This window comes from Salvelinus sp. IW2-2015, unplaced genomic scaffold (assembly GCF_002910315.2).
Source record: "Salvelinus sp. IW2-2015 unplaced genomic scaffold, ASM291031v2 Un_scaffold948, whole genome shotgun sequence".
Lineage (NCBI taxonomy): Eukaryota > Metazoa > Chordata > Actinopteri > Salmoniformes > Salmonidae > Salvelinus > Salvelinus sp. IW2-2015.
The window spans coordinates 188301-213835 of record NW_019942660.1 but is presented as its reverse complement, the minus strand read 5'-3'; the positions used below and the strand labels follow the sequence as shown (position 1 = coordinate 213835).

At 44.3% G+C, this 25535-nt stretch overlaps 1 pseudogene; it reads left to right on the top strand.

The window, feature by feature from the left end:
* Nucleotides 1-167: 167 nt before the first annotated feature.
* Nucleotides 168-18279, top strand: LOC112069248 (zinc fingers and homeoboxes protein 3-like; annotated as a pseudogene).
* Nucleotides 18280-25535: the final 7256 nt, after the last annotated feature.

The following is a 25535-nucleotide window of genomic DNA, read 5'->3' as shown; positions in this document are numbered from 1 at the left end:
CCGTGTTTGGAGGAAGAAGGATGAGTACAACCCCAAGAACACCATCCCAACCGTGAAGCATGGACGTGGAAACATCATTCTTTGGGGATGCTTTTCTGCAAAGGGGACGGACGACTGCACCGTATTGAGGGGAGGATGGATGGGCCATGTATCGCGAGATCTTGGCCAACAACCTCCTTCCCTCAGTAAGAGCATTGAAGATGGGTCGTGCTGGGTCTTCCAGCATGTCAACGACCCGAAACACACAGCCAGGGCAACTACGAAGTGGCTCCGTAAGAAGCATCTCAAGGTCCTGGAGTGTCCTAGCCAGTCCCAGACCTGAACCCAATAGAAAATCTTTGGAGGGAGCTGAAAGTCCGTATTGCCCAGCGACAGCCCCGAAACCTGAAGGATCTGGAGAAGGTCTGTATGGAGGAGTGGGCCAAAATCCCTGCTGCAGTGTGTGAAACCTGGTCAAGAACTACAGGAAACGTATGACCTCTGTAATTGCAAACAAAGGTTTCTGTACCAAATATTAAGTTCTGCTTTTCTGATGTATCAAATACTTATGTTATGCAATAAAATGCAAATTAATTACTTAAAAATCACACAATGTGATTTTCTGGATTTTTGTTTTAGATTCCGTCTCTCACAGTTGAAGTGTACCTATGATAAAAATGACAGACCTCTACATGCTTTGTAAGTAGGAAAACCTGCAAAATCGGCAGTGTATCAAATACTTGTTCTCCCACTGTATATAACACACACACACACTGTGACGTGAGAAAACAACGCATGGTCATGTTCTCCCACGCTCCCCTCCCAATGGCTTGTCTATAATCAGGACCCCAACTGAACCACAACCCGACCCCCGTACTCCTCGGCCGGCTACCAAAACCAACCCCCACCCTCTATTCCAACCATGGCCAGCAAGAGGAAATCCACCACCCCCTGTATGATCCCCAATAAGACCATTCACCTCCGTGAGGAGCTGGAGCAGGACTCATGGCTGTCAGACCCTCCTTTCCTCCTCAGACAGGCCCGGGACCAAGGCTACCCCGTGGGCGGTAACAGGCAGATCCCGATGGAGCGATCTCCAGTTGAGTCCTCCAGGCTTGAGGGGGGCGACATTGTCAAAGACTGGGGAGGCACCTACACATGCAGGCATTGTAACTTTGAGACCCAGGACCTCAACCTGTTCCTGGACCACGTCTACAGTGGCCACCCGGACTTCAGAGCTGACCCCAGCTTCCAGTGCATGGACTGTGGGGTGTCGGCAGCCAAGTTCGAGGGCCTGACCCTGCACAACGCTCGGGTCCATCTCAGCACTGTGAGCACCACCCTACAGCTGAGGAAGAGGGACATGAGGTTGGTGGTGGAGCAGAGTCTGGTCACAGGGACAGAGACAATGAGGGACACAGATCTCCATCACCAAGACCCCCATCATGAGGATGCTGAAGGGCAAGTCAGAGTCCAAGAGGATTGTGGTGTCCCATTCTTCCCCTGATGAACCCTCCTCAGACCCCCCACCCCTCTCCATCTCTACCTCCAAAGAGACCGAGAGAAAAGAGACCCCCATAGTGACGGTTACCCACGTCCCTACCATAGTGCACAATGGGACGGTCACGCTGCCCTCAGCTATCCAGATAGTGTGACTCGGGGGGCTCTGCCCATGCTCAAGACCGCCATCACACAGGTACTTAGTACATACATTTTTGCTGCGTTTCGGGTACTGGTAAGTTCATTCCTGCAAATGAGAATTATTGAACTTATTTGGTTCAATGTTATATTTAATTCCTTTGCCAGAATGTGTACAACTTCCCTCAGGGAGTTGAATGCAGTTCAACGTTTTTTTTCTATTCTCTGAAGCAGGTTGTGTCTGTGATCCAGAACAGGAACTTTCACCGTCAGACAGCTCCCATCGCTGTCTCCTCAGCTTTCTCCTCCACCTCCTCTTACTCTACCTCCTCCAAGAACATGCCCAAGGTACAATTCCCCCTTTTGATTAAATTGTGTCGGTCCCACTTTATATGAAGACTTTATAGGCAGTGTAGGTACACATTATTACATGGTACAAATACGTGTTTTTTTGTGTCTTTTGAGCTGAGTGTAAAGCTTCTCCTGTTTCATATGAAAAAGTTCCATGAAGTAGTTTAAATTCTGTAATTACGATTTTGGTACTACATAAAATATGTTTCTACCTTCTGTGGTGCAGGTGATGATCCCTCTGAGCAGTATCCCAACCTACAACGCCTCCATGGACTCGTCCTCCTTCCTCAAGACGTCCTTCAGTAAGTTCCCCTACCCCACCAAGGCAGAGCTCTGCTACCTCACTGTGGTTACCAAGTTCCCAGAGGAGCAGATCAACATCTGGTTCACCGCCCAGAGACTCAAGCATGGCATTAGCTGGTCTCCAGAAGAGATTGAGGAGGCCAGGAGGAAGATGTTCAACACCATCATACAGACTGCACCACCTAGCACCAGACACTACACCGTGGCCAGACCCAGGCCCAGCATACCATCACGGTCCTGCCTACCTCTCTGGGTCCTACGGGGATCCCTCACATCCTCCAGGGCTCTCTGGTGGGCCAGGGAGGGGTGATTGTCACCCAGCCCATGATGGCTAATGGCATCCAGGTCAGCAGTGCCCCCATGACCCTGGCGGTCACACCCAAGCATCAAGCTGCGGCCCGGCCTATGGTGCAGGCCCGGCCTGCCGCCCTGGTGGCGGATAAGGGGATCAGCATGGTGGGGGGGACAGTGGGGAGCAGTAATAGTGGAAGCAACATCAGTAGTAGTAGTAGTAGTAGTAGTAGTAATGGTGGAGGGAGTACTAGTAGTATCAGCAGTGGTAGTCGTAGTTTCAGTAGCTATGCTAGTGTTATTAACTTTAGCCTTGGCAACAACCAAGGGAACAACATTCATAGCAATCCCAATGGCAAAGACATCAACACCAATGGTAAAATCAATCTTGCTATTGCTAATCTCAATGATAAAAGCAACAGCAATGCTATCAGCATGGTTAAAAGCATCAGCACTGACAGTAGGCGCAATGTCGGCAGCAAAAGCCACAACAGTACTATTGCTAAAATGATCAGTGAGAGTAGAGTCATCGCTGATATCAAAAGCACCATYGACAACAAACCCAACAGCAGCAAAGATACTAACAGCAGCAGCTTGAGCAACAACAAAACAACAACCACCCAGATCTGTGGTCACACAGCCACAGCTACTCCTCCCCCTACAGCCTCCACAAACACCACCAGTAACCCCACCACCACCAAAACAGAGGTGGCTTCTTCCCCCTCCACTAAACATTCTTCCCCGGCACCAAGTGAGAGCACGGTCGCCAGCGGAACCCCAAGTTCCCGAACGCTCCCCAACACCTTCCTGGACCCTAGCTTCTACAAGAGCAAGAAGTCAGTTGAGCAACTGTGTGCACAATCTGGGACCCTCAGTGGTAACAGGGGTACCCCCATGGACCTGTTGGACACTCCCAATGAACCCCCCCCAAAAAAACAGCAGGGGTTGGCAGCCCTCAGCTCCCCTCCCTCACAGATGCCCACTTCCCCAACCACCCCGTCCAGACGGCCCCCCAGACCCCCCTCCCCAGACTTCACAGCCATCCGCTACAAAGAGAGGGACCCTCAGCAGGTGAGTGGTGGTGCGACTGTGATGATTATGACTTAGTTTATTTACACGTAGCTTAGTGTTCCATAAGATTTTTTTTAAATCTCATCGGTTAAGTATCCCTTTAATGTGTATTTACTGCCAATCAATTGTGCTCACTGTGACATGAGAAACTTACGCTCGTCTATCCTACAGTAATCTCCTCTCTACCCCACCAGGTGAGGGCACTGGAGGCCAGCTTCAGCCAGGACCCTGACCCCTCCGGAGAGGAGGTGGACCACCTCCGGTCTGAAACCAAGATGACCCGCAGAGAGATCCACGGCTGGTTTGCTGAACGCAGGAAGAGAGTCGCTGCTGAGAAGAAGAAAGAGGAGTTAGAGAGGGAGGAGGAGATGGAGGTGGGAGTTAAGCGTAATGATGATGCCGGGGTGAAGAAAGAGGAGTATGCGAGGGAGAGGCAGAAGGAGGATGGTTCAGGCTCAGAGCTGAAGGTGAACCCCATTAAGATCAACCTGAAGATGCTCAGTCCAATGGCAAAATGGAGACTGAGGCAGGGCAGGCAGACAGCCCTACGATGCCTACCCTATTTCCCCCAACCCTTACCCCAGAACCCTCCCCAGCCTCAACCCTCACCCCTGTTCCAGCCACAATTCCATCTCTAACCCCAAATCCAACCCCATCACCCAAACCCTCTGCCTCTACAACCCCAAAACCAGCAGCACAATCTTCCACCCCTGCCCTCAAGCCCTCCACATCCCCCAAACCCTCCCCTATCCGGGGCAAGAAGACGTTAGAGCAGCTCCACCTCCTGAAGCAGATGTTTGCCCGGACCCAGTGGCCCAGTGCGGTTCAGTATGATGAGCTGATCTCTTCCACGGGGCTGCCCAGGCCCGAGGTGGTGCGCTGGTTCGGTGACTGTCGCTACGTGCAGAAGAACGGCCAGCTAAAGTGGCTAGAGGCCTACCAGACCATGGTCCCGGAGGAGGACTTCCGGAGGGGAGACACTCAGATTCTCAAGGCCCATCTGGAGGCTTATGGGAGTCTGGAGGAGGAACAGGTATGACTCTCCCATTATCTCGGATCAAGAGTTTTTATATTACGGAGTGGCTGCTGTTCTGTATTTTCTAGTACCCGACTTGCCGTGGCTAATGATAAGGATATTTCTGCACATGCGCAGGATTTTCTATTTACATAGTTATTTATTCCGCTGCCAACGTAGCTTCTGCTCAGTGCTCCGCTACCGCTTCCCCCTACTACACTAAATAATATATTTTTAAGTCGATGCTAAAGACATGGTCGACAGGTCTGTCTGCATGTAGCCTTACACCCCTTTTTTTCAGGAGGGGTGTAAGGCTACATGCAGATATCATGTTGTAAACAATCGACATGCAAGGAATAATAGTGAGCCTAAAACGTTCGGCTGCCCAGAGCTGTTCCACCAGCTAGGTAGCCTACTCGTGCGGTATTTGCATGATTATTGAGAAGTGAAATGGCAGTTAGTAGGGCAGCGTTTCCCRAACTCGGTCCTCGAGACCCCAAAGGGTGTATGTTTTAGTTTTTGCCCTAACACTACACAGTTGATCAAATTATCAAAGCTTGATGATTAGTTTATTATTTAAATCAGCTGTGTAGTGCTAGGGCAAAAAACTAAATGTGCATCTCTTGGGGTTCAGAGTACTGAGTCTGGGAAACCCTGTAGTAAATCCTGTGTGTGGTTAAAACTCACATCGCCGAACTCAAGTGGGGAGTTACAGTTGAAGTCTGAAGTTTACATACATTTAGGTTGGAGTCATTAAAACTTGTTTTTCAACCACTCCACACATTTCTTGTTAACAAACTATAGTTTTGGCAAGTCAGTTAGGACATCTACTTTGTGCATGGCACAAGTCATTTTTCCAACAATTGTTTACAGGCAGATTATTTCACTTATAATTCACTGTATCACAATTCCAGTGGGTCAGAAGTTTACATACACTAGGTTGACTGTGCCTTAAAAGCTTTGAAAATTCCAGAAAATTATGGATTTAGAAGCTTCTGATAGGCTAATTGACATCATTTGACTCAATTGGAGGTGTACCTGTGGATGCATTTCAATGCCTACCTTCAAACTCAGTGCCTCTTTGCTTGACATCATGGGAAAATCCAAATAAATCAGCCAGCCAAGTCTGGTTCATCCTTGGGAGCAATTTCCAAATGTCTGAAGGTACCACGTTCATCTGTACAAACAACAGTACGCAAGTATAAACACCATGGGACCACGCAGCCGTCATACCGCTCAGGAAGGAGAAGAGTTCTGTCTCCTAGAGATGAATGTACTTTGGTGCGAATGTGCAAATCAATCCCAGAACAACAGCAAAGGACCTTGTGAAGATTCTGGAGGAAACGGGTACAAAGTGTCTACATCTACAGTAAAATGAGTCCTATATCGACATAACCTGAAAGGCCGCTCAACAAGGAAGAAGCCACTGCTCCAAAACCGCCATAAAAAAGACAGACTATGGTTTGCAACATAAAAAAGCCAGACTATGGTTTGCAACTGTACATGGGGACAAAGATCGTACATTTGGGAGAAATGTCCTCTGGTCTGATGTAACAAAATTGGAACTGTTTGGCCATAATGACCATTGTTATGTTTGGAGGAAAAAGGGGGAGTTTGCAAGCTGAAGAACACCATCCCAACCGTGAAGCACGGGGGTGCTTTGCTACAGGAAGGACTGGTGCACTTCACAAAATAGATGGCATCATGAGGGAGGAAAATTTGGTGCATATATTGAAGCAACATCTCAAGACATCAGTCAGGAAGTTAAAGCTTGGTTGCAAATGGGTCTTCCAAATGGACAATGACCCCAAGCATACTTCAAGTTGTGGCAAAATGGCTTAAGGACAACAAAGTCAAGGTATTGGACTGGCCATCACAAAGCCCTGACCTCAATCCCATAGAAAATTTGTAGGCAGAACTTAAAAAGCGTGTGCGAGCAAGGAGGCCTACAAAACTGACTCAGTTACACCAGCTCTGTCAGGAGGAATGGGTCCAATTYATTGTGGGAAGCTTGTGGAAGGTTACCCAAAACGTTTGACCCAAGTTAAACAATTTAAAGGCAATGCTAGCAAATACTTATGGAGTGTATGTAAACTTCTGACCCACTGGGAATGTGATGAAAGAAATTAAAGGTGATATAAATAATTCTCTCTACTATTATTCTGACATTTTACTTTCTTAAAATAAAGTTGTGATCGTAACTGACCTAAGACAAGGAATTTTTACTTGGATTAAATCAAATGTATTTATATAGCCCTTCTTACATCAGCTGATATATCAAAGTGCTGTACAGGAAAAACTCCCTAGAAAGGCCAAAACCTAGGAAGAAACCTAGAGAGGAACCAGGCTATGAGGGGTGGCCAGTCCTCTACTGGCTGTGCCGGGTGGAGATTATAACAGAGCATGGCCAAGATGTTCAATGACCAGCATGGTCAAATAATAATAATCGCAGTAGTTGTCGAGGGTGCAACAAGTCAGCACCTCAGGAGTAAATGTCAGTTGGCTTTTCATAGCCGATCATTAAGAGTATCTCTACCGCTCCTGCTGTCTCTAGAGAGTTGAAAACAGCAGGTCTGGGACAGGTAGCACGTCCAGTGAACAGGTCAGGGTTCCATAGCCGCAGGCAGAACAGTTGAAACTGGAGCAGCAGCACGGCCAGGTGGACTGGGGACAGCAAGGAGTCATCATGCCAGATAATCCTGAGGCATGGTCCTAGGGCTCAGGTCCTCCGAGAGAGAGAAAGAAAGAGAGAATTAGAGAGAGCATACTTTAATTCACACAGGACACTGGATAAGACAGGAGAAGTACTCCAGATATAACAGACTGACCCTAGCCCCCCGACACAAACTACTGCAGCATAAATACTGGAGGCTGAGACAGGAGGGGTCAGGAGACACTGTGGCCCCATCCGATGATACCCCCGGACAGGGCCAAACAGGCAGGATATAACCCCACACACTTTGCCAAAGCACAGCCCCCACACCACTAGAGGGATATCTTCAACAACCAACTTACCATCCTGAGACAAGGCTGAGTATAGCCCACAAAGATATCCGCCACGGCACAACCCAAGGGGGGGGCGCCAACCCAGACAGGAAGATCACGTCAGTGACTMAACCCACTCAAGTGACGCACCCATCCTAGGGACGGAATGGAAGAGCATCAGTAAGCCAGTGACTCAGCACCTGTAATAGGGTTAGAGGCAGAGAATCACAGTGGAGAGAGGGGAACCAGCCAGGCAGAGACAGCAAGGGCGGTTCGTTGCTCCAGAGCCTTTCCGTTCACCTTCACACTCCTGGGCCAGACTACACTCAATCATATCACCTACTGAAGAGATGAGCCTTCAGTAAAGACTTAAAGGTTGAGACTGAGTCTGCATCTCTCACATGGTTAGGCAGACCATTCCATAAAAATKGAGCTCTATAGGGTAAAGCCCTGCCTCCAGCTGTTTGCTTAGAAATTMTAGGGACAATTAGGAGGCCTGCGTCTTGTGACCGTAGCGTACTTGTAGGTATGTATGGCAGGACCAAATCGGAAAGATCGGTAGGAGCAAGCCCATGTAATGCTTTGTAGGTTAGCAGTAAAACCTTGAAATCAGCCCTTGCCTTAACAGGAAGCCAGTGTAGGGAGGCTAGCGACTGAGTAATATGATCAAATGTTGGGGTTCTAGTCAGGATTCTAGCAGCCGTATTTAGCASTAACTGAAGTTGATTTAGTGCTTTATCCTTGTAGCCGGAAAGTAGAGCATTGCAGTAATYTTTCTGCATCATTTTTGGACAGAARGTTTCATATTTTTGCAATGTTACGTAGATGGAAAAAAGCTGTCCTTGAAACAGTCTTGATATGTTCGTCAAAAGAGAGATCAAGGTCCAGAGTAACGCCGAGGTCCTTCACAGTTTTATTTGAGATGACTGTACAACCATCAAGATTAATTGTCAGATTTAACAGAAGATCTCTTTGTTTCTTGGGACCTAGAACAAGCATCTCTGTTTTGTCCGAGTTTAAAAGTAGAACGTTTGCAGCCATCCGCTTCCTTATGTCTGAAACACAGGCTTCTAGAGAGGGCAATTTTGGGGCTTCACCATGTTTCATTGAAATGTACAGCTGAGTGTCATCCGCATAGCAGTGAAAGTTAACATTATGTTTTTGAATGACATACCCAAGAGGTAAAATATATAGTGAAAACAATAGTGGTCCTAAAACGGAACCTTGAGGAACACCGACATTTACAGTTGATTTGTCAGAGGACAAACCATTCACAGGTACAAACTGATATCTTTCACACGACAGATAAAGATTAAAAACCAGCCAGAACTTGTCCGTTGGTAGACCAATTGGGTTTCCAATCTTCTCTCAAAAAGATTGTGTGTTCGTGGAATCAAAAGCAGCACCTAAGTCTAGGCACGAGACAGATGCGAGCTCGGTCTGACGCCAGTTAAAAGATGTACTTTACCTCACTTAAAGTGCCAAGTCTGCAGTGCTATGAGATCTAAACCAGCTGAGGTTTGTATATTGTTTGTTTTCAGGAAGGCATGAGTTGCTTGCGAACCAACTTTTTTCAAAAGGTAGAATTGAGAGAATGGAAGATTTTGATATATGGCCATTTTTTAGTTTTTATATTTCTTCTGGTGTAAGGTATTTGGCTTTTTCAAAGGAGGTTTATTACTGCCACTTTTAGTGAGTTTGGTAACATGTGATAGAGACGTTTATTATGTTCAACATAGGAGGCCAAGCACAGGAAGCAGCTCTTTCAGAGTTTAGTTGCTGAATAGGTCAGTATGCACTTGAAAGGTTAAAGCACATGATTATGGTTCAGTCATTGTGTGGAGTATAGTATATAAAATCACTAAGTGTTCTCTTGATCCATAGGTCTGGAGTTTGCAGACTCAGGACAAGCTGACTTTGGAGATTATGCAGATGAAAAGAGGAGTCCGTTAATTGCTTTCATAATGATATATGGTCTTTTCCTCAAAGAAGTTCATGAATTTATTACTCCCTGAAGTGAAACATCTCTCTTGGGAGATGCTACTATTAGGTTAACATTCCGCGACAGTCAAAAATACATCTTTGCGATGTTTCTTTTTTCCCTCAATTAGTTGGAAAAAATAGGATGTAAGCATGCATGAGAGCTCTTCATACTGCACGGTTACTGTCTTCCAAGCTAGTCAAGACTTCCAAGTTTGTGCTGGCATTTCGTTTCAATGTTGGAACTGCTTCAAACTCGGGTCAATTTCTGTATACCAGGGAGCTAGTTTCTTATGACAAATGTGTTTAGTTTTTAGGGGTGCAACTGCATCTAGGGTATTGCGCAAGGTTAAATTGAGTTCCTCAGTTAGGTGGTTAACTGATTTTGTCCTTGGTTGGCAGAGGGAGTCTGGAAGAGCATCAAGGAATCTTTGGGTTGTCTGAGAATTTATAGCATGACTTTTGATGCTTCTTGGTTGGGGTCTGAGCAGAATATTTGTTGCGATTGCAAACGTAATAAAATGGTGGTCCGATAGTCCAGGATTATGAGGAAAAACATTAAGATCCACAACATTTATTCCATGGGACAAACAGGTCCAGAGTATGACTGTGACAGTGAGTAGGTCCAGAGACATGTTGGTACAAAACCCACTGAGTCGATGATGGCTCGAAAGCCTTTGGAGTGGGTCTGTGGACTTTTAAATGTGAATATTAAAATCACCGAATATTATCTGCTATGACTACAAGGTCTGATAGGAATTCAGGAACTAAGTGAGGAACGCTGTATATGGCCCAGGAGGCCTGTAAAACAGTAGCTATAACAAGTGATTGAGTAGGCTGCATAGATTTCATGACTAGAAGCTCAAAAGACGAAAACATAATTTTTTTTTGTTGTAATTTGACATTTGCTATCGTAAATGTTAGCAACACTCCGCCTTTGCGGAATGCAGGGGGATATGGTCACTAGTGTAACCAGGAGGTGAGGCCTCAATTAACACAGTAAATTCATCAGGCTTAAGCCATGTTTCAGTCAGGCCAATCACATCAAGATTATGATCAGTGATAAGATCATTGACTACAACTGCCTTTGAAGTGAGGGATCTAACATTAAGTAGCCTTATTTTGAGATGTGAGGTATCACGATCTCTTTCAATAATGGCAGGAATGGAGGAGGTCTTTATTCTAGTGAGATTGCTCAGGCGAACACCGCCATGTTTAGTTTTGCCCAACCTAGGTCGAGGCACAGACACGGTCTCAATGGGGATAGCTGAGCTGACTACACTGACTGCTAGTGGCAGACTCCACTAAGCTGGCAGGCTGGCTAACAGCCTGCTGCCTGGCCTGCACCCTATTTCATTGTGGAGCTAGAGGAGTTCGAGCCGTGTCTATGTTGGTAAATAAGATGAGAGCACCCCTCCAGCTAGGATGGAGTCCGTCACTCTTCAGCAGGCCAGTCTTGGTCCTGTTTGTGGGTGAGTCCCAGAAAGAGGGCCAATAATCTACGAATTCTATCTTTTGGGAGGGGCAGAAACCAGTTTTCAACCAGCGATTTGAGTTGTGAAACTCTGCTGTAGAGCTCATCACTCCCCCTAACTGGGAGGGGGCCAGAGACAATTACTCGATGCCGACACATCTTTCTAGCTGATTTACACGCTGAAGCTATGTTGTGCTTGGTGACCTCTGACTGTTTCATCCTAACATCGTTGGTGCCGACGTGGATAACAATATCTCTATTTTCTCTACACTCGCCAGTTTTATTCTTAGCCAGCACCATCTTCAGATTAGCCTTAACGTCGGTAGCCCTGCCCCCTGGTAAGCAGTGTATGATTGCTGGATGATTCGTTTTAAGTCTAATACTGCGGGTAATGGAGTTGCCAATGACTAGGGTTTTCAATTTGTCAGAGCTAATGGTGGGAAGCTTCGGCGTCTCAGACCCCGTAACGGGAGGAGTAGAGAACAGAGAAGACAAGGCCTCAGACTCCGACCCGTTGCTTAATGGGGAAAASCGGTTGAAMGTTTCTGTCGGCTGAATGAGCGACACCGGTTGAGCATTCCTACAGCATTTCCCTCCAGAAGCCATGAGAAAGTTGTCCGGCTGCGGGGACTGTGCGRGGGGATTTATACTAACGTTACTATCTGTACTTACTGGTGGCACAGACGCTGTTTCATCCTTTCCTACTCTGAAATTACCCTTGCCTAACGATTGCGTCTGAAGCTGGGCTTGYAGCACAGCTATCCTCGCCGTAAGGTGGTCGTTCTCCTGTATATTATGAGTACAGCGACTGCAATTAGAAGCCATCATGTTAATGTTACTACTTAGCTGTGGCTATTGGAAGTCCTGACGAACCATGTCCAGATAAAGCGTCCAGAGTGAAAAAGTTGAATGGGAAAGAAAAAAAAGTTGAGTGAGGGAAAAACTAAAAATATATATATTAAAAAGTAAAAAAAAGTGAAGTTGTCAGGTAGCAAAGTAAGGTTGGCAACAAAACGCACAGCAACACGTAAACAAGTCTGCAAGTTGTGACCGGAAATGACGAAATGTCAGGAATAGTTTAAAAGTATTTGGCTAAGGGGTATGTAAACTTCCGACTTCAACTGTACATGCAGCATATCAAACACCAGCAAGACTTAGACACACAGTCTAATTAGCTATTTATGTAGGTTCATCATCATTGCAAGCGTTGGCTAAGTAGGAGGTAGACATGCAGTCAAAGTTGTAGTGTTCTTTTTCAGGAACTCTGGCCAGTGTCTATGATATGGCAGGAAGTATAAAGGTTAGCGTACATCCTCACACAAAACACTGATTGTTTTTGTGCCATGGAAATGTGTCGGGACTGCATACTGCTTGTGCAACTGCAATAGCTGTTTCAACAGATCGAGAAGGTTGTAAATAATACATCCAGATCAAAATTATAAACGTAACTTGCTACAATTTCAAAGATTTTGCTGAGTTACAGTTCATGTAAGAATAATCAGTCAATTGAAATAAATGAATTAGGCCCTGATCTATGGATTTCACATGACGTTGGTAGAGAAATGAACGTTACATTCTCTGGCAACAGCTCTGGTGGACATTCCTGCGGTCAGCATGCCAATTGCACGCTACCGCAAAACTTAAGACATCTGTGTGACAACCTCACATTTTAGAGTGGTCTTTTATTGTCCCCAGCATAAAGTGCATCTGTGTAATGATAATGGTGTTTAATATGCTTCTTGACGTGCCACACTCGCCAGGTGGATGGATTATCTTGACAAACGATAAAATGCTCACTAATAGGGACATATTTGTGTTCAGTATATCTTTTCATTTCAGCTGTTCAGAAGTATGTGGCAGAAACATTTTCATTGGTCAGAAGAGGACAGCAACCTGAAGGGAGCAGCAGTAGTGTAAAATAACACAGAACGTGATCTGGATCCTCCGTATCCACATCATCTGTTAAGCTTCAGATTCTGTCACTATGTAGTTTTATTATGTCACCTTTATTTAACCAGGTAGACCAGTTGAAAACAAGTTCTCATTTACAACTGCGACCTGGCCAAGATAAAGCAWAGCAGTGCGACACATACAACAACACATGTAATAACCTGGTATTTGTGCACCTGAATGTAAAGTGTGACTAGAGCTGTTGCGGTGACSATATTACCGCCACACCAGCGATCAAGAGTTATAAAGGCAGTCAAATTCCATATGACTGTTTAGTCACAGTAATCAGGCTTCTCCAAGCTCTGATGCTGCTGATGGTCATTAATAGCCGACCAAACTTGCTACCTGCCTGGTAATCCGCACTCGATTGTCCCTCTAATCAAAACTGAAATCAATGCAAATGTTTTTGAAAATCGAATCAAACACTTCATGAGAGCCTGTGAACTCATGTTGCGATCCTCTACTAAAAGCTTCCATCAGCTTTCTAGAGGCTAGGCCTACTATGTTTATTTCTCAACTTAATACATTTTTGATCTTTACAACAGGAGTATAGCCTACCTGGCTGGCATGAAAGTGAACCACGGGAAAAGCGTCCTCCATTCGCAATTTAAGTGCATAGTTGACATGTAGTTTTTCCCCTTCCCCTGTTTCGATACAGGTACATGCTATTGGTCCATTTTAAATCAAACCAAATTTCACACACATTATTTAGTACATGTAAAGACAACATTAAATCAAGAATAGTCTGATGGGTGACAATATTAACCTTGTGAATGATATATTATCACTTGAATGATGCCCAGAGTAACAAACTGACTTTTTGTTGTTGGCTTTTCCTAATCATAGTAGCACACCTCATGTAGCCCATTAGCCTGTATGTTTTGATAAGGTTTGTATGATGACTAAAGTGGCCAAATAACTTYGTAAAATGGAGTATATTAATCCACTTTACAAGGGGTGTGGAGCCTAACTGGCATACATAAGCAGCACGTGAGTTTCAAGTTTGAGGAAGATAATTTTCACCATAAAAATTCACCTTTATAATAWGAGTATTACATGCATAATCACATTTGCGGTCACTTATGATAATGGTGTTTCCCGCTAATGGAACATTTGTGCTTATAGCCTACTACCATTTGCTCATTGCTGTGCTTATAATGTGAATAAATAGCCTAATAGTTTATTAACATTAAGCTAAATGTTCTGATCTGTTGCGTAAGCAAGTTTTCTTTTACCTAGTGGTTGTATTAATTTGGGATCTATTACATCCTACAACTGTCCCAGACTGTGTTTGTAATAWTTTTTTTKGTACTATTGGGGATAGTAGATTGACATAGGCTAGTGCTTTTGCTGTTCAAGGCCTAATCATCTTGTTGGCTGACAAAGTCAATGTAGACAGTACTTCAAATATCTTCAATATGCACCTCTGAATTGGATAAGGACGTGCTCGGTTGTGTCCCGGATATGTCTGTGTTCACTTATAGCCTGTGAGAAAGATCCGATTAGGGGATGGAGAGCCATGTGCGTGAGAGTTGCTTCGGAGTGTGCAGCACTCGCGGAGAAGGGCACAACGCAACACTTCGGACCCATGGCACAACGGCCATCGGCCGCAAAAGGCATGGATTTTTTTAGGGTGCATTACGGCCACAAAGGGGATGCCACCGTGAAATTCATTATCAAGTGCTTGTCAAATTGTGAATGAGAGACTGATGAAGTGTGTACAACCTGCACACAAAAAAAACAAAGCAGAGCTCATGCTTTTCAAGCAACTTTTTTCAAATCATCATTAGAGCCTCATCATGCAGCCTTACAATGTATTCAAAATCTAAACATATAGCCCAACGTTTGTAGAACAACTGAAGTTACATTAATAACTCTAAATTAAGCATATAGGAGTACCTATTTCTTTGTTAATCACTCATCACAGAATAGCCGCATGTGCGGCTATTCTCTCCTCATCCCCCTCAATTAATTTGGAGAAAATATTTATATTTCATTCAGCTTTGTTCAATTGTATTCATCATACTATAAATKAAATGTTGTCTACTAAATGATTTAGTATAGACCACAGCCATTTGGCATTGCTCATTGCTCTTCTGTTCTTCTGAAATAGACTACATTTTCTTCATATCATGCTTCTTTTGGACCTGTCTAAAATAAATAATGGATGTATTGTGAAGGTGTAGGCTATATTACATGGATTTATTAGACTTTTTAAAATGTAGATGTTCCAAAGGTCTGCATCAGTGGCTTGTGTTGAAGCCAGGATATGCTAAATGTGTTTATGTTAATTAACTGTAACAGCCAGCCCGGCACCCATGGAGGGAGGAGTGGCGGAGCCGGTCCAAGAAGAGGGGGTGGTGAAAGAGGAGAAGATGGAGCAGTCGGTGTCTGGAGGAACGTAAAGGGGGATGAGGAGAGGAGTGCGGGAAAACAAGACTGAATCCTGTAAAAGGTAGTTGTTTTCCCACCAATTTTTATTTGATATGTGGTCTGCATTATTTTCTTGGTATATGTATGTTTTGAATATTGACACATTACACTTATCATTGACATTCACCGAGTTTACAAAACGTCAGGAACACATTTCTAATATTGAGTTGCACCCCCTTTTGCCCTCAGAACAGCCTCAATTCGTCGGGGCACGGACTCTACAAGGTGTCAAAAGCGTTCCACAGGGATGCTGGCCAATGTTGACTCCAATGTTTCCCACAGTTGTCAAGTTGGCTGGATGTCCTTTGGGTGGTGGACCATTCTTGATACACACGCAAAACTGTTGAGTGTGGAACCCAGCAGCATTGCAGTTCTTCACACTAAAATCAGTGTGCCGTTCAAAGGCATTTAAATATTTTGTATTGCCCATTCACCCTCTGAATGGCACACATGTCTCAATTGTCTCAAGGCTTAAAAATCTTTCTTTAACCTGTCACCTCCCCTTCATCTACACTGATTTGGAAGTGGATTTAACAGGTGACATCAATAAGGGATCATAGCTWTCACCTGGTCAGTCTRTCATGGAAAGAGCAGATGTTCTTAATGTTTTGTACACTCAGTGTATAAAGTGGCACCACACTAATTACCCATGTAAGGTTTATTTATTTTTTCATTTTTGTCACGGGCACAGACTGAGGATCTTAGTCTGAGCAGGGAAGAGAAGTGAGTGAGGGATGGAGAGAGAGGTGCCCCCCAACTCCCATATTTTTCTCCAACACTCCTCTATGCTGAAGATGGCACTTGAAACCACCACATCCTCCAATCYGCCATTTTCTCCTTCAGTTCCAGTTGAGACTCTTAACGCAGGATTCACAGAGGAAGGGGTGAGAGTATGTTTCTCTCTTTCTGTCCTCTCTGCTGCCGGCCCTGTTGTGGTTGGAGGGAGAAGTGGATGGATTTGGAGCAGAAAAGTAGGGGAGAGATGTGGTTGKGATTTGGACTCCAGCAGACATAGGGAGGGTGGGGGGGTTAAACTCCTGACTGGACAGATATCGACCCAGCCTATCCTCTAGTGTGAGGATCACTGGTGTGTGAAGAGCGAGAGAGAGACTGACTGTAGGCCTATCCAATAGGTTTTTTGTACTGGGGTACAAGATGAGAACTGCATAGAATTCTTTTTTATGAAACTTGAGTTCAGAAGTATCCTTGTTTTAGCATCAAGTGTTTCTGTTCTGGACATGTATTTCTGTTTTCATGGATCTTTCTTAAACTGTAACAAACCTTGACTGACTAAAAGAAGTTCCAACATACTTATTTTCAAAATAACAAAAGTCACCATAGGCTATATTTTATTTAAAAAATACCGCACAAAAAACTGGTGTTAATAATCTGTGAGATAAGAATTAAGACATTTATTACATCTTCACCATTTCATCAGGCGACAACCTTACTTTTATGCTGATCATGATCCTAGTAAGCTAGGTGGGATTTCTATAATTTTGCTTATACTTCTTATCAATTCCTCTACACAAGTGGGTAGAGGTTTCAATGTGGATCATACAAGCAAGTTCATCATCAAAAGAAATTGTGTATTTCATTGAGCCATGATTGATCATCACTTCAAGTGTTTACCTTCTCAGTTAACTGTGTAGTTTCACATTCAAACGGATGTTTATTCATGGKGAATGTTCATATTAATTAAGTCAAACAAGCACATAAGTTGAGGCCAATAGTTGAATAAGTACTTTATTTAATTCTCAAGCTTGAATATGTTTCACATGAAAGGCTAAATTAAAATGAATAATTTTCTCCATAGCTCAGGCACTTTACAAAAAGGCTCAGTTTATAAATGATACCATCGGTAACAAAGTGATGATGTGTCAAGATCAAAATAAAAACAATGACAAACCAACAAGGGATTTCTGAATGTGCAATGTAGCTATGTACTCTTACCCTACATATTTGTTTGGACAGGTCAAATGTTTTATGAGGCGACAGTACAGAATGTCAACTCATTTGAGGGTATTTTCATGCATATCGGTTTTACTGTTTAATGCTTTCATTTCTATGTATCTAGTCCCCCCCCCATTTGAAAGTGTCAAATTAATTTAAAGTATGTGTATTAAAGTAGCCAAATKTAGTATTCTGGTCACATATTCCTAGGATGCAAAGACTACATCAAGGTTGTGACCCTACAAACTTGTTGGATGCCTTTCCTGTTTGTTTTGGTTGTGTTTCGGATTACGTTGTGTCCAATAGAAATGAATTGTAAATGATGAATTCTCATTGTTGTCACTTTTATTGTAAATAAAAGAATATGATTCTTAACACTTCTACATTAATGCTACCATGATTGCGGATAATCATGTATGAATCGCGAGTGAGAAAGTTTGAGACATATACCCCACCCCCCTAACATGCTAACCTCCACTGGTATTGGTAATGGTGAGAGGTTAGCATGTTTTGGGGTATGATCTTTGTTCCTCTAACCTTCAGTCATTATTCATGATTATCCGTAGTCATGGTAGCATCCATATCAATGTAGAAGTGTTCAGAAACATTCTATTCTTGGCTCCCGAGTGGCACAGTGGTCTGAGACGCTGCATCCCTGTGCAAGAGGYGTCACTGCAGTACCTGGTTTGAATCCAGGCTGCATCACATCCGGCCCGTGATTGGGAGTCCCATAGGGCGGCGCACAATTGGCCCAGCGTCGTCCAGGTTTGGCCAGGGTAGGTCGTCATTGTAAATAAGAATTTGTTCTTAACTGACTTACCTAGTTAAATAAAGCTTAAATAAAATAAAAAATCAATCTACACACAATACCTCAATTTCTGCAAATGTATAAAAAATGTACTGAACTGTYTTATTCATGTAAGTATTCAGACCCTTTGTATGAGACTCAAAACTAAGCTCAAGTGCATCCTGTTTCCATTGATCATCCTTTAGATAGTTATACAACTTGATTGGAGTCCACCTGTGGTAAATTCAGTTGATTGGACATGATTTGAAAAGGCACACACCTGTCTATATAAAGTCCCACAGTTGACAGTGCATGTCAGAGCAAAATCCAAGCCATGAGGTCAAAGGAATTGTCTGTTGAGCTCTGAGACAGGATTGTGTCGAGGCACAGATCTGGGGAAGGGAACCAAAACATTTCTGCAGCATTGAAGGTCCCCAAGAACTCAGTGACCTCCATCATTCTCAAATGGAAAAAGTTTAGAACCACCAAGACTATTCCTAGAGCTGGCTGCACTGAGTAATCGGGGAAGAAGGGCCTTGGTCRGGGAGGTGATGAAGAACCCGATGGTCACTCTGACAGAGCTCCAGTGATCCTCTGTGGAGATGGGAGAACCTTCCATAAGGACAACCATCTCTGCAGCACTCCATCAACCAGGCCTTTATGATAGAGTGGCTGGGCCACTCAAAGACATTCAGAGACTTGTCCCGATGCCACTCCTGCAGTGTCTTGACTGAGTGCTTGCGGTCGTTGTCCTGTTGGAAGGTGAACCATTTCCCCAGTCTGAGGTCCTGAGAGCTCTGGAGTAGGTTTTCATCAAAGATCTCTCTGTACTTTGCTTCATTGATCTTTCCCTTGATCCTGACTAGTCTCCCAGTCCCTGCTGCTGAAAACCATCCCCACAGCATGATGCTGCCACCACGCTTCACCGTAGGAATGGTGCCAGGTTTCCTCCAGACGTGACGCTTGGTATTCAGGCCAAAGAGTTTCATCTTGGTTTCATCAGACCAGAGAATGTTTTTCATGGTCAGAGTCCTTTTGGTGCCTTTTAACTACAAGCGGGCTGCCATGTGCCTTTTACTGAGGAGTGGCTTCCGTCTGACCACTACCATAAAGGCCTGATTGGTGGAGTGCTGCAGAGATGGTTGTCATTCTGGAAGTTTATGCCATCTCCACAGAGGAACTCTGGAGCTCTCACAGAGTGACCATCAGGTTCTTGGTCACCTCCCTGACCAAGGCCCTTCTCCCCTGATTTCTCAGTTTGGCTGGGCAGCCAGCTCTAGGAAGAGCCTTGGTGGTTCCAAATTCCAAATTTCTTCCATTTAATTTCTTAAACCTGTTTTTGCTCTGTCATTATGGAGTTTTGTGTGTAGATTTGAGGGAGGAAAAATTATTTTATAGATTTTTGATTAAGGCTGTAACAGGGAAGGGGTCTGAAAGTTTTAGGGAATGAGGGTGTCATTTGGGACGTAGATTATAGGGGGTAAGAGTGTTTATACTGTACAGTTGAAGTTGGAAGTTTACATACACCTTAGCCAAATACATTTAAACTCAGTTTTTCACAATTCCTGACATTTAATCCCAGAAAAAATTCCCTGTCTTAGGTCATTTAGGATCACCACTTTATTTTAAGAATGTGAAATGTAAGAGCAATAGTAGAGAGATTGATTCATTTCAGATTTTATTTTTTTCATCACATTCCCAGTGGGTCAGAAGTTTACATACACTCCATTAKTATTTGGTAGCATTGCTGTTAAATTGTTTAACTTGGGTCAAACGTTGTTCTGGGATTGATTTGCACACCAAAGTACGTTCATCTCTAGGAGACAGAACATGTCTCCTTCCTGAGCGGTATGACGGCTGCGTGGTCCCATGGTGTTTATACTTGCATACTATTGTTTGTACAGATGAACGTGGTACCGTCAGGCATTTGGAAATTGCTCCCAACGATGAATGAGACTTGTTGAGGTCTACATATTTTTCTAAGGTCTTGGCTGATTTCTTTTGATTTTCCCATGATGTCAAGCAAAGAGGCACRGAGTTGGAACGTAGGACTTGAAATACATCCACAGGTACACCTCCAATTGCCTCAAATTATGTCAATTAGCCTATCAGAAGTTTCTAAAGCCAGAACATAATTTTCTGGAATTTTCCAAGCTGTTTAAAAGCACAGTGAACTTAATGTAAACTTCTGACCCACTGGAATTGTGATACAGTGAAATAATCTGTCTGTAAACAATTGTTGGAGACATGACTTKTGTCATGTACAAAGTAGATGTTCTAACCGACTTGCCAAAACTATAGTTTGTTAACAAGACATTTGTGGAGTGGTTGAAAAATGTGTTTTAATGGCTCCAACCTAAAAGTATGTAAACTTCTGACCTCAAGTGTATGTTACCTCTAGGGAGACTAAAGTACACCTGCTTTTACACCACAAAACAGGCAACGGAATGACAGTTTTCAGAACGCAAGTTTGGCCAAATAAGAAAAGCCTGTGTGTCTGTGTGTATATAAAGTCTTGAGTTACTCCATTGCTAAATGTGGAGGAAAGACACGTTTAAAACAGCCACAGAGATCCCTCGTGTTTTACACATAAAAAAAATGTAATCACATTATGAATGTTTAAAAGTTAAAAAACACGGAGACAGAAGCTCTGCTGCCATTGTCTGACCAACAGCACAACGGGAATAAATATATTTACTCACAGTATATGTCAGAGAAAAGAGAATAATAATAACCCAACCTGGAAAACAGTTTCAAACTGTTACCTTTTCCTCTCGCTCGCTCAATCTACCTTCCCTCCCTCCCTTACAAACTTTTGCGTTCGAGTAGAACACAACAAAAAATTCCCCATCTCCTGACTTCTTAAACGTTCTTAAACGTTTCTTACTGAAACGTAACAAAAAATAAAATAAATGATTGTGTTGTTTTTGTCTTTCCTGTCTGCGACTTTCACCACCCACTTACTACATTGAGGGGGAGAGGGACACGCAGAGGAGAGAGAGCAGAAGGAGAGAGAGCTGCCTGAAATGTAGGCCAAAGCGGTGGTGGGCATTTCCATAGAAAGTGTTCATAGCAGTCAGTGACATCATCGGTATAGGGAGGGACTGGGCCTTGGAATACGCCCTGATTGGTCCGGCCTAAACACGATTCTCTCCGGCCCACTCTGCTCCTGCACATCATCCTAAGCGTGGGAGAGAGAGAGGACACGCTAGAATCTCACACAAAACAGAACACTTAAATGCTCTAACACAGACAGATAGAAACACATGTTTATACATAGAAGTACGCACCCTTACACATACCTCCTGTTCTGAGGGTCCAGGTCCAGCAGAGCCTCCTGTGATACTATGAAGTCATTCAGGGGTGTATGGTAGTGGGCCTTGAAGGAGCCCTTGCTGCCTCTGTTGGTCTGAGCTGCTGGGGACTGGGGCAGAGGGGACATGRAGGAGGCTGAMGACGTGGAGCCTGTATCCCCCAGACGCTTATGCCCTGTCTGCATGACCACTGCCACAGATGCACCTCCTACCGGCAGGAACATGCTCGGCACCTCCCTATTCTCATCCTAGCAAAGGGAGAGAAAAAAAGTTGAAGGAGAGGAGTGAAGAGGGGTGAATAACTGTCCCTCCCAGCCAATTTGTGATGGGCACTCTGACAGGGGTGGTGGAGTCCAGTGAGTGTACGCACCCTGCCCTAGTGATGTCCATGTACACCAACAGAGGCCAGCTCCAGATCCTCATTATAACTGTTCTTCAGAGGGACCGACCAGTAACCTGAGATAACACAGACAGTCATAGGTCTAGTAAAGCAAACAGAACGACAATCTGAAATGTCATTAGTTGTCAATCTATCCTGCTAGTCAGTGAGCACGTCAGGGTGTGTCATACTTGTCTCAGCCAATCCGAGTGGGTGTTGTGGTGCATACCTGTCTTGAGGCTGTTGATAGGGAACATGTCGATCTCTCGTACACCACGAAGCGCAGAAAGGCAAAGTGCAGAGTTACACACCGTGAACTGGAAGGGCTTCCCGAAGGCCACGTGGGGTTCAAACCGTTATCCGCTGGAGAAGAGATGAAAAGAGAGCGATGAGAAAAGATTAGCGATCTAAATTGACCATTGTCATATATTATGYTTCATCATCATAACTCCATATACTGAATTACTGTGTGTGTAGGTGAGTGTATTTGTGAACACCATGGGACGTTTTCCCCTATCAGGTTCCCACACAGTCCTAAGCTGTTTGTACAACTTCCTTGTTTTTCCTTAGGGAAAAGGGATGGATACCTTGTCAGTTGCACAACTGAATGCGTTCAAATGAAATGTGTCTTCTGTATTTAACCCAACCCCTCTGAATCAAAGAGATGCCCGGGGAATTCTAACCAGCGACCTTTCRGTTGCTGGCCCAATGCTCTTAACCGCTGCCCCGTGGACTGGACATGAAAWGACAATGCTGGTGTATCTACAGCTTAATTCCAAACCAATCACTACACCATTCCCCTCGCCCTAACACCTAGGACTCTTCTCTTAGTGAAATAACACCTGTTTCAACAACTAGATATAAAGAGAAACTGATTGGTTGAATCAGTTGTGTTAATGTCAGGTCTGTTACACACCGTCTGAGTCGGTCATCTGCTTGGCGCTGTCGTATTCTGCACCACACACCTCAATCTCAATTAGCGGGCACATGATGCYTCGCCCATGTTTAGGCAGGTGACGAGCACCCAACACCTGGAAAGGACAAACAGTTTAAACACTTTCACTCCAACTAAACACACACTATCTGCAGGGTGACGGACTCCAGGCCCCTGAGTGTGTCGGTCAAAGTTGTCGTCTCTCATGATTGGTGGCTGGAGGACAGAGGCACTCCTCCCGTTCAACATGAACAGAGCCTGGTTCATCTGCATGGGCTTGTCTGGAGATGGGGAGGGAGATGAAAGAAAGGAGGACGGAGGGGGAAAAAAGTTCAGTCAACTGGGGGTAGGTGGGTCATTTTCAAAAAGGTAAACCAGTTATTCTTCATTGGGAAATAAATCCCCTCTCCTACCTGAGTGTATCCCTCCAACAACTCATCATTCCTCCCTCCCTCTGTACCTGCGGTATGAAAGTTGAGTGCGACCAGCTGGGATCCACAGAGCAACATGGGCAGAGGGTCGTAGTTGAAGGAGTCCAGCCTCTGTCTACGGGGGTAGATACAAACAGCTGTAGCCGGTTGTACTGCATGAACCTCTTCCACTTGATCCAGTTCACATATTTCTCTGCCTTGGTCTCCAGGAATGACGACATGTCCCGGAAACACACCYGCTCCATCCCAATCTCTACAGGGGAAAGGAGGAGATGGGGGGTGAGATATGCTGGTGTGTGTGTAGCACAGATGTGTCCTTACTATCCTCGTCGAAGGGTACATGTTTACTGTAGATGACCAGGTCAGACAGCTCCAGAGCAATCTTCTTCCTCCTCTCTATCATCTTCCCCTCCTCCAGCTGACACACACACACACACTACTTCACAGACTATCAGTAGGACACTACAAATGAATAATCTTACTCTTATAAACTATTCCTTTAAACCTCAATCTAAATGCCTCCCTCTCTTCCCCCTCTGTGCAGTCCATACCTTGGGCTCTGATGTCATGGTGACCTCTCTGATCTTGATGACCCACTCTTTGAGCTCCTCCTGGGTGTTGGCAGCAATGTGAATGACCTGCCCTGCCCTGGGAGAGGGAGGAGGGAGAACACATACACCCTGCTTCCCTTACCATCAGGCCTCACCACTAACCACAGGTCTCAAACTGTAGACCCCAGTTCCTACATTTGAATATAAAAAGGGATTTTATCAAACAAAACTATGCTACATTTTTTCTCTCGGAACCTCAGGATGACAAATCAGAGCAAGATTACTGAATGTAAGWACATTATTTACCTTCAGARGTGAATGTATCAAACCAGTTGCCATGATAAAAGTGTTTTGTTGTTGTGCACTATCCTCAAACAATAGAATGGTATTTTTTTCTGTAATAGCTACTGTAAATTGTACACTGCAGTTAGATTAGCAAGAATTTAAGCTTTCTGCTCATATAAGACATGTCTATGTCCCGGAAAGTTGGCTKYTGTTYMSAACGTCATTCTRGTCACATTATCGCATATTGAGCAACTATACCCAGTTTACGGACACCGATACTGTAGAAGTTAAACACTATTATTGCACACAGAGTGAATCCATGCAATTTATGTGACTTGTTAAGGCTGGCTCACTGCCTAAATAAGTGAGGTAACGTTAGCCATTCCGAGTCCGTTGACATGGAGCTAAACATCTTTGCCTGCATTTTACAGTGTTTTACGTAATCCAATAAAAGAGAATCATCAACATGACAAAAATAAATGTAAACATGACGTTCAATGGATAGCTATCTCGCCTGTCATAAAGAAGAAACTGGCTACAAATAATATAAGGMAACTTTGTGGGCTTGCTCGCCATATTATTCACTTAACCAGTATGCTAGCTACAGTACTACAGTAACAACTGTTGGATTCGACATTTTGAACATTGAGATATTAAATAAATGATAGGAAAGAAGCATAAAAGCAAAGGAGAAAGAGACTGGGCCTCTGTAGAAAGACAGATAGCTGTGGAATGTGTTGGAATGTGTTGGGGGAYGGGAGCAGAGCACCGTGTTGATACAGGAAAGACAGATAGACCTCTGTGGATTAGATGAAGGAGGGGTTGAGGTCAGGAGGTGAGGACAGGTCACCTGAAGGGAGTAATAAGGGTTTGGTATCTTGTTACTCTTTTCCTGTTAAACCATAAGGTGTAAGGATTGGAGAGGGAATGTTTTAAGTGGGATATATATATATATATATATACACTGCTCAAAAAAAATAAGGGAACACTTAAACAACACAATGTAACTCCAAGTCAATCACACTTCTGTGAAATCAAACTGTCCACTTAGGAACAACACTGATTGACAATAAATTTCACATGCTGTTGTGCAAATGGAATAGACAAAAGGTGGAAATTATAGGTAATTAGCAAGACACCCCCAATAAAGGAGTGGTTCTGCAGGTGGTGACCACAGACCACTTCTCAGTTCCTATGCTTCCTGGCTGATGTTTTGGTCACTTTTGAATGCTGGCGGTGCTTTCACTCTAGTGGTAGCATGAGACGGAGTCTACAACCCACACAAGTGGCTCAGGTAGTGCAGTTCATCCAGGATGGCACATCAATGCGAGCTGTGGCAAGAAGGTTTGCTGTGTCTGTCAGCGTAGTGTCCAGAGCATGGAGGCGCTACCAGGAGACAGGCCAGTACATCAGGAGACGTGGAGGAGGCCG